This window comes from Pelodiscus sinensis, chromosome 3 (genome assembly GCF_049634645.1).
Source record: "Pelodiscus sinensis isolate JC-2024 chromosome 3, ASM4963464v1, whole genome shotgun sequence".
NCBI lineage: Eukaryota > Metazoa > Chordata > Testudines > Trionychidae > Pelodiscus > Pelodiscus sinensis.
The window spans coordinates 96,043,843-96,060,113 of NC_134713.1; the positions used below are offsets into that span (position 1 = coordinate 96,043,843).

Consider the following 16,271-nt stretch of genomic DNA (forward strand, 5'->3'; position numbering starts at 1 on the left):
ACTTTTCATAGAGGTTTTGCAGAAGAAACATCCATTATGTTAACACAGAAAGTCTCATTCAATTCAGTAGACTGAATTAGCTCATGTATTACCAACCAGTCTAAGCACATACAGTATTCCTTACTAACCCTTTATTTATACAATAATTTCTCATTTGTTTAGCATGGTATTCCATGGAAGTTGTTATGGTGTATATACAAAACCAGAATAAAACCATATATTATGGAATAACATGTTTTGTAGGCATAGAAAAAAACAACCCAAATAGTAGCTGGTCAACAATTTCTGTCAGAGTTTTATTTTTAAACAGAAAATGGCTTTTAGATTTAAAAACATTCAAATTCTCCTTTTCCAATTAAACTTTTACCATGAGTCAACTCAAAATGACACATTTTTCTTTTCACTTTAAATCATAATTAAGTTTTCATTTTGAATGTTTGCAATTAGGGTGCTTTCATACCAATCGATTGTGTGTGTGTGTGTGTGTGTGTGCGCGCGCGCGCGTGCGTGTGTATAACATAATTTCCATTTTTCAACCAGCTCTACAAGACAGTTAAGTATTGGCTGAAGAATAGTGCCCCAGACTCCATGTAAAACTTAGCAGCTTCTTTGTATTACATAGACTGCAGTCAGTTGGCCCTGGTGCTGTGACTGGTAAATGGAAAAAGAGGGCATTTGTAAGGATTACTGTGCCCATCAGTATATTTAGTATTCAGACTTTGCCCAGCTAAGAGCCACATGAATAATTTGCCAGGGATAATAAACAGCCGGATGAATGGCATATCAGCCAGAATTGGGCTGTTTGAACAGGGCAGTCTTGAGTGGACCGATAGGAAAGCTGCTTGCCCCTACTAACTGCTCACCATGTCATCTGGAGATTCGACACAGAGGAATGATGTTCCTAAAAATAAACAGAGATGGTCACTATGGGTATGTCTACACAGCGGGGTAAAACTTGAATTAAGTTATGCAACTTCAGCTACATCAAGTGTGTAGCTTAAATCGAAATAGCTTAAATTGACTTTTGGCGCTGTCTACACAGCAGGAAGTCGGAGGAAGAACACTCTTCCTTCAACTTCCCTTACTTCTTCTAAAACTAGGGTTACAGGAGTCGGAGTAAGAAGTCTTCCAGCTCAACATTATTTCAAAGTGAAGGCTTGTCATGTAGACGTGCACTATGTTATTTCTGAATAACAACAGTTATTCCAAAATAATGCTGCTGTGTAGACATACCCTAAGACACAATGTTATGCCATCTGGGATGCAGGGCCGGCTTTAGGCCAATTCGGCCAATTCCCCGGAATGGGGACCCTTCAGAAGCCTGTGGGTCAGAGTGTTACGGGCAGCGTCCCCACTGACCATATAGGGAGTAGTGAGAGTGTTCTCTGACCCCTCAGGGCCCTGGGTCAGGACCCAATGGTGAGGGCAGGCCCAGGTCCCTCTACCTCCACATCCCCGCCCTGTTATTGGATAGGGGGTGAGGAGGGGAGAAGAGGGAAAAACAATTGATAAATTGTCTGTAATTTTGTCAATCTAATTAAGGCTTGGAGGGTTCTTCCTCAACGGAACCATGGACTGCATGAAAAGAGACTCTCAAAAGGGGGTGTCCATAGGGGGAAGGGAGCCAGCAGCCCGTGGAGCCAAAGGGAGGGTGCCCCTTAAGGACCGGTAACTCACCTCTTATCACACTGACTCTCAATCTTAGGCATGCATACACAGACCTCCTTTTATCTTCCAGAACACAGGAATCAGATCATAGTCTTAGAAAAGGTTAAATTAATTAACAAAACAAAAAGATAGTTGGTAAAGCATACCTGATTGCTAGATGTTATAGAGAAACTGAGAAAAAAAAGATTAAAGCACAGACATTGCTTCCCTGGGACCAGGGCCAGATTAAGGGGGGGGGGGGCTATCCAGGCAGGTGCCCTGGGGCACGGGGCGCCTGATGGCAGCTGCAAGGGGTGCAGCGCGCCGGGGGGGGGGGGGTTGGGGCCGAGCATGCGCCGTGCACCTGGGGACAGAGCCGCGCATGCGTCGCGCACCCGCTGCCTGGGGCCCAGGAATGGCTCGAGCTGGCCCTGCCTGGGACTCAGCTTTCATTATAGTGTAGGAGTAGGAGGCAGGGGGGCACGTGATCCCAGCGCAGAGAAATTTAACTAAACTACAAAACAAAGAAAATAACCTGATCACATCTGACTAACCATCCCCTATCACTCACATATCTGTAGCTTCAAGGTACAGTCCATTTCTAGACATAGGTATTCCTTTTCTATCTCCTGGTTCAAACTCACACAAAAAACTGCAGCAGGAAGATTCCCTTTCAATTCAAATCTCAACAGTTTCCTCCCATTGGTTCTCCTGGCTCCCTGCCAACAACTCCTGGTTATCCACTATTCTGGGTTTAACCCTTTATTTACTGGATGCTGGGATGTTTAGAAAAGGGTAGTACCCCTCCCATCATAGTACCACAAGGGGGGTAGTACCCCTCCCATCACAGTACCACAAGGGGGGTAGTACCCCTCCCATCACAGTACCACAAGGGGGGTAGTACCCCTCCCATCACAGTACCACAAGGGGGCTATGTCTAGCCTGCAGGCTTCTTTCGGAAGAAGCTTTTTTTGGAAGAGATCTTCTGAAAAAACTTCTTCTGAAAGACAGCGTCCACACACAAAAGTGCATCGAAAAAGTGATGCACTTTTTTGAAAGAGAGCATCCAGACTGATTGGATGCTCTCTTGCATAAAAGGCCACCCAGAACCACTTCAGGCAGGGCTTTAGGTCACCAGCTGCTTCCAAGTGCTGGTGCTAGAGCCTTGCAGAGACATGCGCTTAAAGGGACCCCTCGAAAGCCGTTTCTCTGCTGCTGCTGCTGCTGCTGCTGCTGCTGCTGCTGCTGCGTGCTTGCTACCTCTTCAAGGGACAGCAAATCTCTCGCAGTGCCTGCTGTGGTTGCCCTGGTTTTTTGGATGCCACAGCTTTTCTTTTGGTGCCATGGAGCTGGAACTGCCCCTGGGCATGCGATGGTCCCACATGGCCATGCTGCAGTTTTTGCAGCACTTTGTGCCAGCTGCCTTCCTAGTCTTGCATGAGCTCAACCCCGAGGTCATTCTGGGGACCTTCTCCCTGGGTGCAGGAGCTACACTCTTGCAACTTCAACCCACTATGGAGAGGTGTTTCTGGAGGCTGGATACCAGTTCCAACTGGAGGGACCACTGATCATGGAGCGGTGGGACAACCAGCAGTGGCTCCAGAACTTCCACAACCAGCAGTGGCTCTAGAACTTCCAGAAGGCCACTTTTTTGGAGCTATGTGCCTGGCTCACCCCGCTCTCCGGAGATGCAATACCATGTTCGACATGATGGTACACATGGTATTGCACCACTGCATGAGCTGATTCCATGCACGGTTCCACCACTCTGAGTCTTCGTGGACCTTCTGTGCCAGAGTCTGCTGCACATCGTGCTGGATGCTGACATGCTGGAGAATGAGGACCCTGGACCCTGGCGCGCTTTCGGGTTCCCCAGGCTGTGGTGGGTGGCTGTATTGGTGTGGCTCACCCCTCAGTCCCATTTGGTCCAGCTGTGGAGAACACAAAGAGGGAGAGGCTGTCAGTCATCCATACACACACCATCCCTGAGGCTGTACCCTCCTCTGTGAGCAGTGACCAACAGTCCTCCAGGCAGAGGAGGGGTTGTCCAAGAAGCAAGGCCATGTGTGTTCTTTCAAAAGAATGTGATTGCAGTGCAGATGTAACTCAGGGGTTTTTTTCAGAAAAACAGCCATTTTTCCGAAAAAACTGCAGTGTAGACATACCTTGGTAGAAGCCAAACATCAAAGTTGGGTCTTGGCAAACCTGAGCTGTAAGCTAGAGGTGGAGCTAGGGGGTCAAACAAAAACCAGAGAGAAGCAGGAACAGAAAGCAGGCTGGAACTACCAGGAACAAGGGTTGGAAGCATGGATTGGAGCAAAAGCAAGCACAGCTGCTGGTAAGGGATTCATTGAGCAGCCCTTGATCTACAGTGGTCGCCGGGCTTATAAGAAGGGCTGCTCAGTGTGGCCACTCAGAGTTCTAAGTCAATGAATTTGTGTGCACTGGTTGCCTAGCAGTGCAGCTGGTCAGGAATCAGGCCAGGAGCTGGTCTGGTCCCTGACACGTCATAGTGTAATTTCGAGCACATATGACCCAATTCAGCCTTGAGGTGACTGCAACTCCATTGGTTTCCATAGAACCTCAATTCCCACAACTTGTTGTCTTCACGATGAAGCTGAAGTAAACTACACGTTAGAACTCCTCCTCAAGCTGCATTTGTCTTATATGCCACATTTTGAGAACCTGCTATTCCCAAAGAAATTTGGTCCAACAGTTTGTAAAAGGTTTTGGGTTTTAACACTGCTATTTAAAAAAAAAAAGAACATTCAATTTTCTGAATAATTTAATATGAATGTGTGTTGTTCCACATTGATGAAAACAAACAAATTCCATTAAACAGTCATTCTGAAATGGTAACACACTCTGGTGCACCTCGCTGTTGCAGAGAAGCTCAATTCTCAGAAATGTCCAAAAAAGAATTACAATGGAAAAAGATGGATCATCAAGGAATGATGTCAAAAGAATGTAATGAGTTTGAGGGCCACCAAGATAAGAATATCTGAAAATTATTTTAATTTGCTGTGGGGTTTTAATGTCATTAGCACATATCCAAACACATTCTAAGCCTGATTCTATTTTAATCCTAAAATGAGCTCAAGTTTTAATCTTTTCTGAGGCACAAAATGTTTAATCGATGTAGTGTCTGCAGCTGATATACATCCGGGTGTAGGAAGGAAGGAACCTTAAGACACCTGCTCTAACTACAATGCCCTGCCTCACGTGGCAGTATTTGCTCCATAAGGCCGGACAATACATGAGTCTGACAAGCTGGAAATAGCTAGCCACGGTGTCTTTCTGGACATCTGACAATGGGATTTAATGCTGGATATTGGAAGCTCTCCTGGTGGAGACTTGGCAGCTGCTCATATTTCCACCTTCTGTTGATATTTCTGCAGTGGCATGATAGGACAAGGACATGGCAAGTTCTTTCATAAAGATATATGCTTTAATCCAGTATTGTTAAAGGAGAACACATGCCACATATTTTTCAACACTGTTCTCAGGCTGCAAAGCATTACAATCTCTAAGATATGGCCTTTCCTATCCATCCACTCAGATAAAACTCTCATTCAGGCTCTCATCATCTCATATCTTGATCAGTGCAATATCCTTCTCTCATGCCATGTCAAATGCAATCTTGCCCAGCTTGTATTCATTTGGAATGCTGTTGAAAAGATCATTTTCCTAGCCTGCCATTTCTTTGTTTCCCTCCACTGGCTCCTGCTCTCTATCACATCAAACATAAGCCACTTGTCTTCACTTTCATAGTCTATTCACTCCTACATATTGTCTCTCTTTCACTATAGAAGGGCCTTCCCTCCTCTCCAATCAGTCAGGGACGCCAGCCTCCCTCACCCATGTATTACATTTTCAAACAGGTACCTCCATTCTTTCTCCCATGGTGCTTTTGGAGGGAGCACCTCACAAGCATCTGCAAATTTACCTCATCATCCACCTTCAGAAACCACCTCAAAACTCTTTTTTGCTGTGTTGCCTATAAAAAAATCTTGACAATGAATAAGTTACTGGTATGCCAAGAACCCTTTCTTTCATGCTGACCGATACAGTCTCGTTGTTTCCTGGTATTCCCCTGTTAGTCTGTAGCCATCTGTCTTCTCCTTAGACATAAGAACATAAGAATGGCCATATTGGGTCATACCAAAGGTCCATCTAGCCCAGTATCCTGTCTGTATCCTCTAAACTCCCTCACAAAACTCCCTGGTAGCTGCCCCTGGTCGCTTACTAGCGGGCCTTATAAGGCCCTGACCTTCTTGATATCCCCACCCTTTAGCTAAGGCTTGATCAATGAACGGAGGATTCCACATTTCAAATCCTTGTTAAGAAGCTCACAGCTTCCAACTGCTGGCCACAGCACATGGTCCTTCAAACAACCAGCTCAGCACATGAATCTCCAAACAAACAAGCAAGCAAGCAAACAAACAAACACACACAAGCTCAGCATACAGTTTCTTTTAGGCAACCATCAAGTAATTCCTAAATACAAACGCATACACTACAGACAGCCACTTACCCCAAGGATCTCATAATCGCTCCTCCATCACCTGGAGAACTCCCTCACGAAACTCCCTATTAGCTGCTCCTGTTCCCAAAGACTGTAAACTAATTGGGAAAGGGATATTCTTTTTTATTCTGTGTTAGTACAGCACCAACCACAAGGTGGTCCTTGTTCATGGCTATTGGTCCCAGATTCTGAGGTAACACAAATCAATCAATAATTACCACATCTTTGAAACATTCCACTTTCTCTCTTTAAAGAAATCTGTTCTCCCTCTTGGTTTCTAATAGTGATAGAAGTTGTGTATGCACATTGAGAAGAAAATCTATGGACTAGTTTCTGCAGCAGCCATACCTTAGAGATTGTTGGGAGTGGCATAGAGCAGTAGTTCCCAACCACCGGTCTGAGGACTAGTGGCAGGCTGCAAACCCCAGCCTACACAATGAATATGCAGCCAATCTCTCTCCTCTACCTTCCTCCCCGTCCCCCACCTCTCACACACTGACCAACTCCTCCGCTGCCCTCCCAGCACTTACAGAGTGCTAGAAGCAGCTAATTCACAGCATTCAAGAAGCTCCAGGGGGAGGGGGTGGGCACACTCAGGGCAAGAGGTGGGGCAGCAGTTTGAGGGAAGGGGTGGAGCAGGGGTGGGAAGAGGCAGGGCAGGGGTGGGGTCTTGGAGGAAGTGGTGAAGTGGGGGCAAACCCTGGGTTTGAGGGCTTGGGGTGTCCAGCTCTCACCAGCTAGAGTGAAAATGCACACCTATACTTCCCATATTCTTAATTAACAGATACTTGGATCATTCCCCTCTGGTTTGTTTTCCTCCAAAGGCATGCAACCAGCCCCCCAGGTACCAGCTCAGTTTAGCATATACACCCCACACTGTTTGCACACCAGAGAGCTGCAAAATTAAATAAAAAGTCTATGTAACAGAAAAAACAGCATCAAAGATGAAACAATAAGAGAAAGCAAACACACTATACAGAAAACAAACATAAAAACAGATCCTCAGGCTTTATACTTGTATAGTAAATAAAATCCCTTTTCTAATAAGAGTTACTTATTGCCTTAAAACGGTTCACCAGGTTTACTCTCTGGCTATCGGAAGACTCCAGTGTTCATAGGCAGCCTTCCACCTCAAGTCTGTTCCCCACGAGCTGGATGGACTTTAGTTAAGAGCCTTCGCTTTCTAAAAGATTTGTATTTTTTTCTTCTGTGGCAATTAATATTCAAAGTGAGTGAAACTTTTCCTTCCTCGGTTTCTGAAAACTAGGGCTTTACCTTTTTATTTCAAGCTGTTCCCATTTGCTTTGATGGTTCCTTGTCTTTTTTTTTCCCTGGGCTGGATAATGGCTAGGAGATGCTTAAAGCCAGTCAGATCTGGATGGAGAGGAAGGCCCTTCGCTGCCTCATTCACCACTGCCCTGTTGTGACATGATGCTGAAGTTGCACAACAGTTAAAATCACATATAAATCTTCATAACAATAACCCATATTCATATCTCCTAAAGACTGTTAGATTTGATGTATATACTTTGAGATGCTCTTACAGTTAAATAACAGGGGATGTGTCTAGACTACATGGTTCTGTTGACAGAGCCATGTAAATTAGTTTATTCGGCATAGTCAAAGAAGCGGGGATTTAAATAAACATGGATGCCACACTGGGCCGATGATCAGCTGATCCAACACAGCTGATCCGACACAGTCTAAATGCGGCTCCGTCAGCTGGGGAAGCCTTTGCCGACCGATCCCTTATGCCTCAAGAAACAAGGTTTACAGGATTGGTTGGCAAAGGCTTCCCCAGCCGACAGATCCGCTTCTAGATCAGCTGATCGTCAGCACAGTGCAGCGGCCATGTTTATTTTAATGAAGTGGGGATTATTTAAATCCAAGCTTCTTTGACTTTGCCGAATAAAGTAGTTTACATGGCTCTATCGACGGAGCCATGTAGTCTAGACACAGCCATAGTATGCAATCAGTTGGATCAATTATTTATTGAGGGAGGTTTGAACCCTCCCATTGGAGGGTCTGGACCTTAATTGACACAAATCCCCTTTATTTATTTAATTTACTTACTGACTGACGTACTTACTTATTATTTAAGTGATCCCCAATCAGGATGTGGACCCCACTGTGCATGATGTTAGATTACTACATTTTATGTGACAAATGAAATTAATTCATTACAGAAAAATACTAGTTATAGCTTCTAATTCAATGGGACACATTGTTATTTTCTGTGTTAACTTTGGGTCAAGTAGTGGCCTCAGTTACATCAGTATCAATAATACAGAAAAAAAACAAGATTTTATTTATGCTAACATGAGCAAGAACAGATTTTGGCCTGTGTATAGATAATCCCATAACTATAATTTAAAGAAATGATTCCTAGTTCCTCCCTCCAGGAGACCCACAAAGTTACGTTGTTTTGTGGGGTAGGGTGAAAAACAGGATACTAATGAAGCCAGTAACAATACTGTGTAACCTGATTTTTAAAAGAATTCAATTATCTTTTAGTATTAGCCTACAGAGACATAACTTATCTTGGCCTCAAATATCCTCCTATCCTTCTTATTATATTGGTTTCTAAGCGCCATGTAATTTTTACAGGGACTGAGGGAAAAGGAGACTAGAGGGACTGTTTCAAATACATATTTCTCCCTTGATTAAAAACATATCACTGCCAGCCAGGAGCACCAAGCGCATATAAGCAACGATAGCAAAAAAAAAATAGTAGGAAAAAAATTCAGCATTGAAGAAAGAGATGTGCAGATTTTCCCTATTAAAACATGTTAGAAAACTGTAGCTTTCATGTTTTTTTTTAAATTCTAACCACAATTTTTATTATGGTTTATATTATAACACATGAGAAGTCCTCACAGGCATGCAGCTCAGCATTGCTGATTCTGGTGTACTCTGGCTGCAGATTTCAAAGGGTTTCCCTCTTATATATAACCCTGGACATTACTCAGGTGTTCTCCTTTCTCTGTAGCATATAATGCCAGAGACAAGGAAATGGATTTGATGGTCCTTTGGTCTGTTCCTTTGTGACAAACTATTTGTTCCTAGAAGGGAATATGATGTCTTTCATCTTTCCAGTTATGTAAGTCCCACAGACCTACTCTGAGGATTTCAGCTCTAACCATAGCATGGGCAGGAAATACACTACAAGCTCAGTAGCTCCTACAGTCAATGAGTGAAATGCTAGCCCCTATGAAGTCATCAAAACCACCTACAGGCTTCAATAGGCCCAGGATTTCTCCCATTGTGCCCAAGGCCTTTGGTAGCACTGAGCAAGTGCGCAGAAGGGTGTACTTGTTATTCCCTTTTACAGGATGTTGCCAATACGTGTGCTATGTTGGCCCAGCTCATTTCTCAGTAAGTACAATTCCTTTTTCTTGCCTCTTTTATGTTAATGGATTCCAAGGCCACAAGCGATCATGGTGAAAATCTTATCTGATTTCCTGTACAGGCAGTCCCCGGGTTACGTACAAGATAGGGACTGTAGGTTTGTTCTTAAGTTGAATCTGTATGTAAGTCGGAACTGGCATCCAGATTCAGCCACTGCTGAAACTGACCAGTGGCTGATTACAGAAAGCCGGAGGCAGAGTTGCTCTGCCCCGGGCTTCCTGGAATCAGCCGCTGATCAGTTTCAACAGGCTGAATCTGGACACCAGTTCCAACTTACATACAGATTCAACTTAAGAACCCCAGGCGTCCCCAAGTCAGCCGCTGCTGAAACTGATCAGCAGCTGATTCCAGGAAGCCCGGGGCAGAGCAACTCTGCCTCGGGCTTCCTGTAGTCAGCGCTGGTCAGTTTAAGCAGCGGCTGACTTGGGGACGCCTGGGGCAGAGCAGCTTGGGTGCTGCTGGGTTGCTCCAGTAGCACCACTCCTCGGCACTACTGGACCAACCCAGCAGCACCCAAGCTGCTCTGCCCCAGGCGTCCTGATTCAGCCGCTGCTGAAACTGACCAGCAGCGGCTGAATCAGGACGCCTGGGGCAGAGCAGCTGGGGTGCTGCCGGGTTGGTCCAGTAGCGCCCAGAGCGGCACTACGGGACCAACCGGCAGCGCCCCAGCTGCTGTACCACAGGCGTCCAGAGCAAAGCCGCGGAGCACGGGGGCAGCGGGACAGCCCAGACACACCGCAGCTGTCCTGCTGCCCGTGTGCTCCGCAGCTTTGCTCCCCGTCTCCCTGGTCTGCTGGTCTCCAGCAGACCAGGGAGACGGGGAGCAAAGTGGAGCAAAGCCGTGGAGCACGCCGGCAGCGGGACAGCCGCGGCGCGTCTGGGCTGTCCGCTGCCCACGTGCTCCGCGGCTTTGCTCTGCTTTGCTCCCTGTCTCCCTGGTCTGTTGGTGTCCAGCAGACCAGGGAGACGGGGAGCAAAGCCACGGATCCTGCCAGCAGAGGGACAGCCGTGGCGCGTCTGGGCTGTCCACTGCCCGCGTGCTCCGCGGCTTTGCTCTGCTTTGCTCCCTGTCTCCCTGGTCTGTTGGTGTCCAGCAGACCAGGGAGACGGGGAGCAAAGCCACGGATCCTGCCAGCAGAGGGACAGCCGTGGCGCGTCTGGGCTGTCCACTGCCCGCGTGCTCCGCGGCTTTGCTCCCCGTCTCCCTGGTCTGGGGAGACGTGGAGCAAAGCTGCGGAGCACGCGGGCAGCAGACAGCCCAGACGCGCCGCAGCTGTCCCGCAGCCGGCGTCCTCAGAGGCTTTGCTTCCCGTCTCCCTGGTCTGCTGGTCTCCAGCAGACCAGAGAGATGGGCAGCAAACCCCGTTCGTAACTGCGGGCCCAACGTAGGTCGGATCCGCGTAACTCGGGGACTGCCTGTATATCATAGGTCATGGAACTCCCACAAAATCATTCTGAGGGCACATCTATGGTGCTTAGCCCTGCTGGCCGCACTGCAGCATCCTAGACCTTGTACATAAGGACTGTGATTTGTATCTGACCCTGCCAAAACAAAGTGAAAGGGAATGGTTTCTTTTTGCCCCCTCCCTGCTCTGAGTACAATCCAAGGACTGGAACAAGCTAGTGCATAGTGCATTTATCACCAGGTAACATTTCAGGCATGTTAAAGCCATCTGATAAGGCTACATATTAACATATTAACACTTGGCTGATTTACGTTAGCACTTGGCTATGGTGACACGTACACTTTGCCCCATGGTATTTGTCTTCTTGCTTACAAAGTATTCATGCAGGGATTGGTGACGTGAATATAGAAGGATAAAAGAGTGGATGGAAGCCAAGCTTGAGATACTGGGAGGTATCAGACAAGCAAACAATATGTAGCAAACAGAAAATATTGATTGGCTCTTAACACAGAACTGACAAAGTACTCAGCTCACTCTTTATTTCCACACACATTCATTAAATCATTGTTAGAGGGCTAGGCTCTTTAATTGAAAAAGTGTATTCTCTGTCCATATCAGCAGATTGGTATTGTTTCAAAGTCTGCCTCCCCACCCACCTTGTTTGGAACCAATACATTAGTTAGAAAATCTAAGCGCACGAAATTCTGTCCGTTACAAAGAGCTTCAAAATTTAGATATTATGATTATGAAGGGCATATAAAGAAAGAGCTAAACAGGCATATTTTTAAGTGGAGAGGGAGATGTTTTCATTATTGTCCTAACATGTCAATGAAAACACTGCATACATTGAAAGTAGCTGTTTGTTTAATTAAAATGTTTCTCTCCAGTCTTTCAAATCCAAACAACAATATAAGAGAAGCAGATAGAGAAAGATACTTGAAATGAACAAAAAACTGGCCAATTTAATTGTCCTGTCCCAACTGAGTGGAAGGATAAAAGTTAAACAGCTTGATTGGTGACATAGATTTGTAAGAGACTGTCTTGTTATGGGTCACTTAGTTCATCTAGCGATTTTCTAGAATCACAGTGAAATTGATTTTATGCTTCTGAAACGATCCATGATTAATGGTTTTTTTAAATCTCACCTTGAATATCTTCTTCAACCTTCCTCGGCAGCTTGTTCAAAGATCCTGGCAATGACTATCATAAAAGTTTACATAATATTTGACTCTAATGCCTCTATATAAATCCATGGTACACTCACATCTTGAATACTGTGTGCAGATGTGGTCACCTCATCTCAAAAACCTATCTTGGCATTGAAAAAAGTTCAGAAAAGGGATATGGAATGGCTTCCATTTGAGGAGAGATTATTAAGACTGGAACTTTACAGCTTGGGGGGATACGATAAAGGTCTATAAAATTATGACTGGTATGGAAAAAGTGAAAAAAGAAGAGTTACTTACTCTTTCCTATAACACAAGCATTAACAGTCACCACATGAAATTAATTGGTAGCAGGTTTGAAAAAAACACATAAGGAAGTATTTCTTCATACAATGCACAGTCAACCTGTGGAACGCCTTGTTAGAGGATGTCGTGAAGACCAGGATTTTAACAGGGTTCAAAAATAAATAAATAAATAAATTCATGGGGGATAGATCCATCAATGGCTGTTAGCCAGGATGGTCAGGAATAATGTCCCAAGCCTCTATTTGTCAGAAACTAGGAATGGGTGACGGGGGATGGATCACTCAGTGATTACCTATTTAGTTCATTCCCTCTGGAGCACCTGGTATTGGCCATGTCAGAGTGACAACATACTGAACTAGATAGACCTCTCTTCTGACCAGTATGGCTGTTCTTATGTTCTAATACCCTTGCAGCAATTTAAGCTCATTAGTTCTTCTAAGAACATTTCCCCTTTTTATTGTATTTCTTTAAACATTCATATAGGAAGTAATATCTATTCCAGGGGAGGGCAAATTATGGTCCATAGCCTGGGCCCACCCCAACAAACCATCAGATCCATCATGACACCATTCCACAGCACAGCAGGAAGCCTTGAACAGGCTCTCTGCCTGCTATGCCCCTGCAAGTGCGCCCCAGGTGGGGGACTTCACATGCTGCCCCTACCCCCAGCACAATCTCACTGGCCAGTTTCTGGCCAATGGGAGCTATCTGGGCCACGTTTTCAGCACAGGCAGCATGCGAGGGCCCCTCCTTCGCCTCCCCCAAAGGCATGTAGCATGCAAAGAGCTCATGTCCTTGACAGCCATCTGCTTTGAGCAGAGTGTGGGGGCACAGCAGGCAGGGAGCCTGCCTGTGGGTCCCACTAAGTTGCTGGCAGGGAGTCACCTAAGGTAAGCACCTCCCAACGAGAACCTGCACCTGGCATCCCACCCCCTCCTGTACCCCAACTCCCTTTCCTAGATCACAAACCAAACCCTGTGCACTCCTGTCCCAGGCCATAATCCCCGCCCAGGCTATGCACCCCATATTACTTTCTTCCTCCAGATCAGAATGCTTTCCTGCACCCATACTCCTTCCTGGCCCCTGCACCCAGTTTCCTGCCCCAAGTCACAATCTCCTCCTTCACCCAAACTCCATCTCAGACCTTGCAACTCCTTTAATGCAAGAGACCAATCTAAGATCACATCTGGTCATGCCTATGTATCCTATGAGGTCCTTATAATATGAAGCTTGGAGGAGTCTTTCTGAAGCAAGACATACAGGAACAATGTGCCTAAATAGCCTTCAGTCCCTTTGGAGAGCAAAAGTAGAATTTAGTCCCTTACAGGTTGGTTTTCTTTGATGCAGAACTAGGTAGTTTCTTAGTGTAGTTTATTTATAAACAAACACAAGTCCTATTCCCCTGAACAGCAGGGTAACAAATGACAGAAGAGGCAATTCCCTTTTGCAACAAGCTTAGATCAGGGGCACTACTGAAGCATCTGGCCTCATACTCACACAAATTTCTCACGAATACCTTCTGCTTAACAAACTGTCTTTTTTCCACCCTCAGCCCCTGCAACTCCTGAAGGAGACCATATGCCCTGGAACACAGAGGCTATGTCTACACTTGCGGCTTCTTGCACCAGAAATATGCAAATGAGGCTAAGCATGGAATATCACCAAGCCTCATTTGCATACCTAATGAGCCACCATTTTTGCAGAAGAGGCTCTTGCACCTGAAGGAGCTGTCTACACTGCCCCTTCTTGTGAAACAAAAACCCTCTTGCCCAATGCCGCTACGCCGATTACTTTTCAGGAAGAATGGCATTGGGCAAGAGGGTTTTTGTTGCACAAGAAGGGGCAGTGTAGACAGCTCCTTCTGCTGCAAGAGCCTCTTCTGCAAAAATGGAGGCTCATTAGGTATGCAAATGAGGCTCTGCAATATTCCACGCTTAGCCTCATTTGCATATTTCTGCTGTAGACATAGCCAGGGTGATCTCACAAAGATCCAATGTCCCTATTCTATTCTATTCTATTCTATTCTATTCTATTCTATTCTATTCTCATCACCAAAGTCTCTGACAAAGAGGGAGACAATATCTTTAATGAATTTTTGGGAGTGGTCGATGCATAGCATATTAACCCATTTTATGTTCTGGAGGCTTATTCATCAATGGTTCCTAACGTACAAGTCACTGGTACCTTTCAATAAGATATTGTCATTAAAAAGTTTAATAATTCTGATGATATCAGATTTACAAAATCTGTTCTACTGCAATGGAACTTCTAAATAGGGCAATAGAAACACAGCCCAATCCCTTCTTGATAAAAGGTGTCTTATATAGTATCAAATGAATGTATGTTCTGTTACATTTTGAATAACACCAAAGTTGTGACCCACACTGACAAAACCCTGGAAAACCAAAGAGCAGGTTAATACTTATCAAGAGTTCACACAGCCATACCAGCTTTCCACAACTGCATGAGTTTGGAACTGTGTCATGTTTACTTGGAATTTCCTGGCCTGCAACACAGGATTTTTGTTATTTAAACAGGGGAGAGAGGTGTTGTATTTAATTTCCTCATTTTGTTTTATTGAGAAAAGTAAGAGCCTTCCTATAAAATTTACCCAGGAAACAAAAAAATATTTATATTTTCAGTTGTCTGAGCTGGGAAGAGAACAGAAATGCTGAGTGGGAAAGGGAAGAAAAGGAAGAAAAAAGTGACAGAGATGTTAGTAATGGTGCAGGGAGAGGTAATCCCAGTCTGTTACCCTACCCCATACTGTTCCTGTTCCCAGCCACATGGGAACTATGGCTGTGGGGGAGGGGGGGGGAGGGGAAGGGCAGCACCTGTAGACAAGGCAGTACACAAAGACCTTCTGCTGCTCCCTTCCCTCCAGGAGCTGCAAGCCACAGGGACAGGCTGCCAGTGGGAGCCTGGCTGGGAGCACATGCACACCTCCACCTGCAGCACCCTCAGCTGGCCACTATCTTATTGGTAAGGCCTACCAGGGCACACAGGCCACCTTGCACCTTTGATTACCATTGCTGATTGCCCAATAGAGTCCCCAACCAGCGCAGTGGGCTGGTGCTGAACACTGAACAAACACGTAGTAAGAGACCATCCCTGCCCCTAAGAATGGAAAATCTAAACAGACAAGACAAAGAAAGGAAGAAAAGAATTTCTACTTCTTAGAAATCTCAAGCCAGAAAACAGACAGTGAGTTAGAGGTAAGCATAGCTTCTCAGCAGCTCTGAAAATCAGTTCCAGTGGCTCCTGGAAAATTTTAAGTTGGCAACCAAACTTAGAGGATGCAGGAAAATGTAGCCCACAGGTGACAGTATCTGCTCTCAAAACACACAGGAAAAAGAAAGTATCTCACAGTAAATAAATCAATCTCAGAGTATACATCTGAATACTTACTTTAAGCAGTCATTATTTCAGAGTAGCTGTGACCCTTTTAAGATTTCTTAAAAGGAATCAGATGGTCTATTGTGGTAATACTGTGATTTGGCTTCACTTCCCACAAATCAATATCAAATGCAGAGAAGCAGCCTGTTACATAGCCCTTTGCAGACTAAAATAGTGGCAGGCTCTAATCAGGAGTCTCATTGCAGGAAACAGGCCTTCCTACAGCAGGAAGTGTAGGAGAAACTACAGGAGACAGCAGTCCAAAGCAGCCAATTTGCCAAAAAAAAGACAAAATGGCTGTATACTGGTGACTCCTGTAGCAGGAAATCTCTGAATTAAGCTCTCAATCTGTGGAGCAATTTAACATGTCATCTGCTTCCTGGCAACTGATATTTGGAATAATTTGTATATTGCTTT

The 16,271-nt window shown here is 45.3% G+C and overlaps 1 long non-coding RNA gene across 1 annotated transcript; it reads right to left on the reverse strand.

Annotated features, from left to right (window-relative positions):
* Positions 1-277: 277 nt before the first annotated feature.
* Positions 278-16,041, reverse strand: LOC142827884 (uncharacterized). Its single transcript, XR_012902678.1, has 2 exons — positions 15,867-16,041; positions 278-3,578 (listed from the first exon to the last, which is right to left on the reverse strand). It is a non-coding gene; the product is annotated as an uncharacterized LOC142827884 (long non-coding RNA).
* Positions 16,042-16,271: the final 230 nt, after the last annotated feature.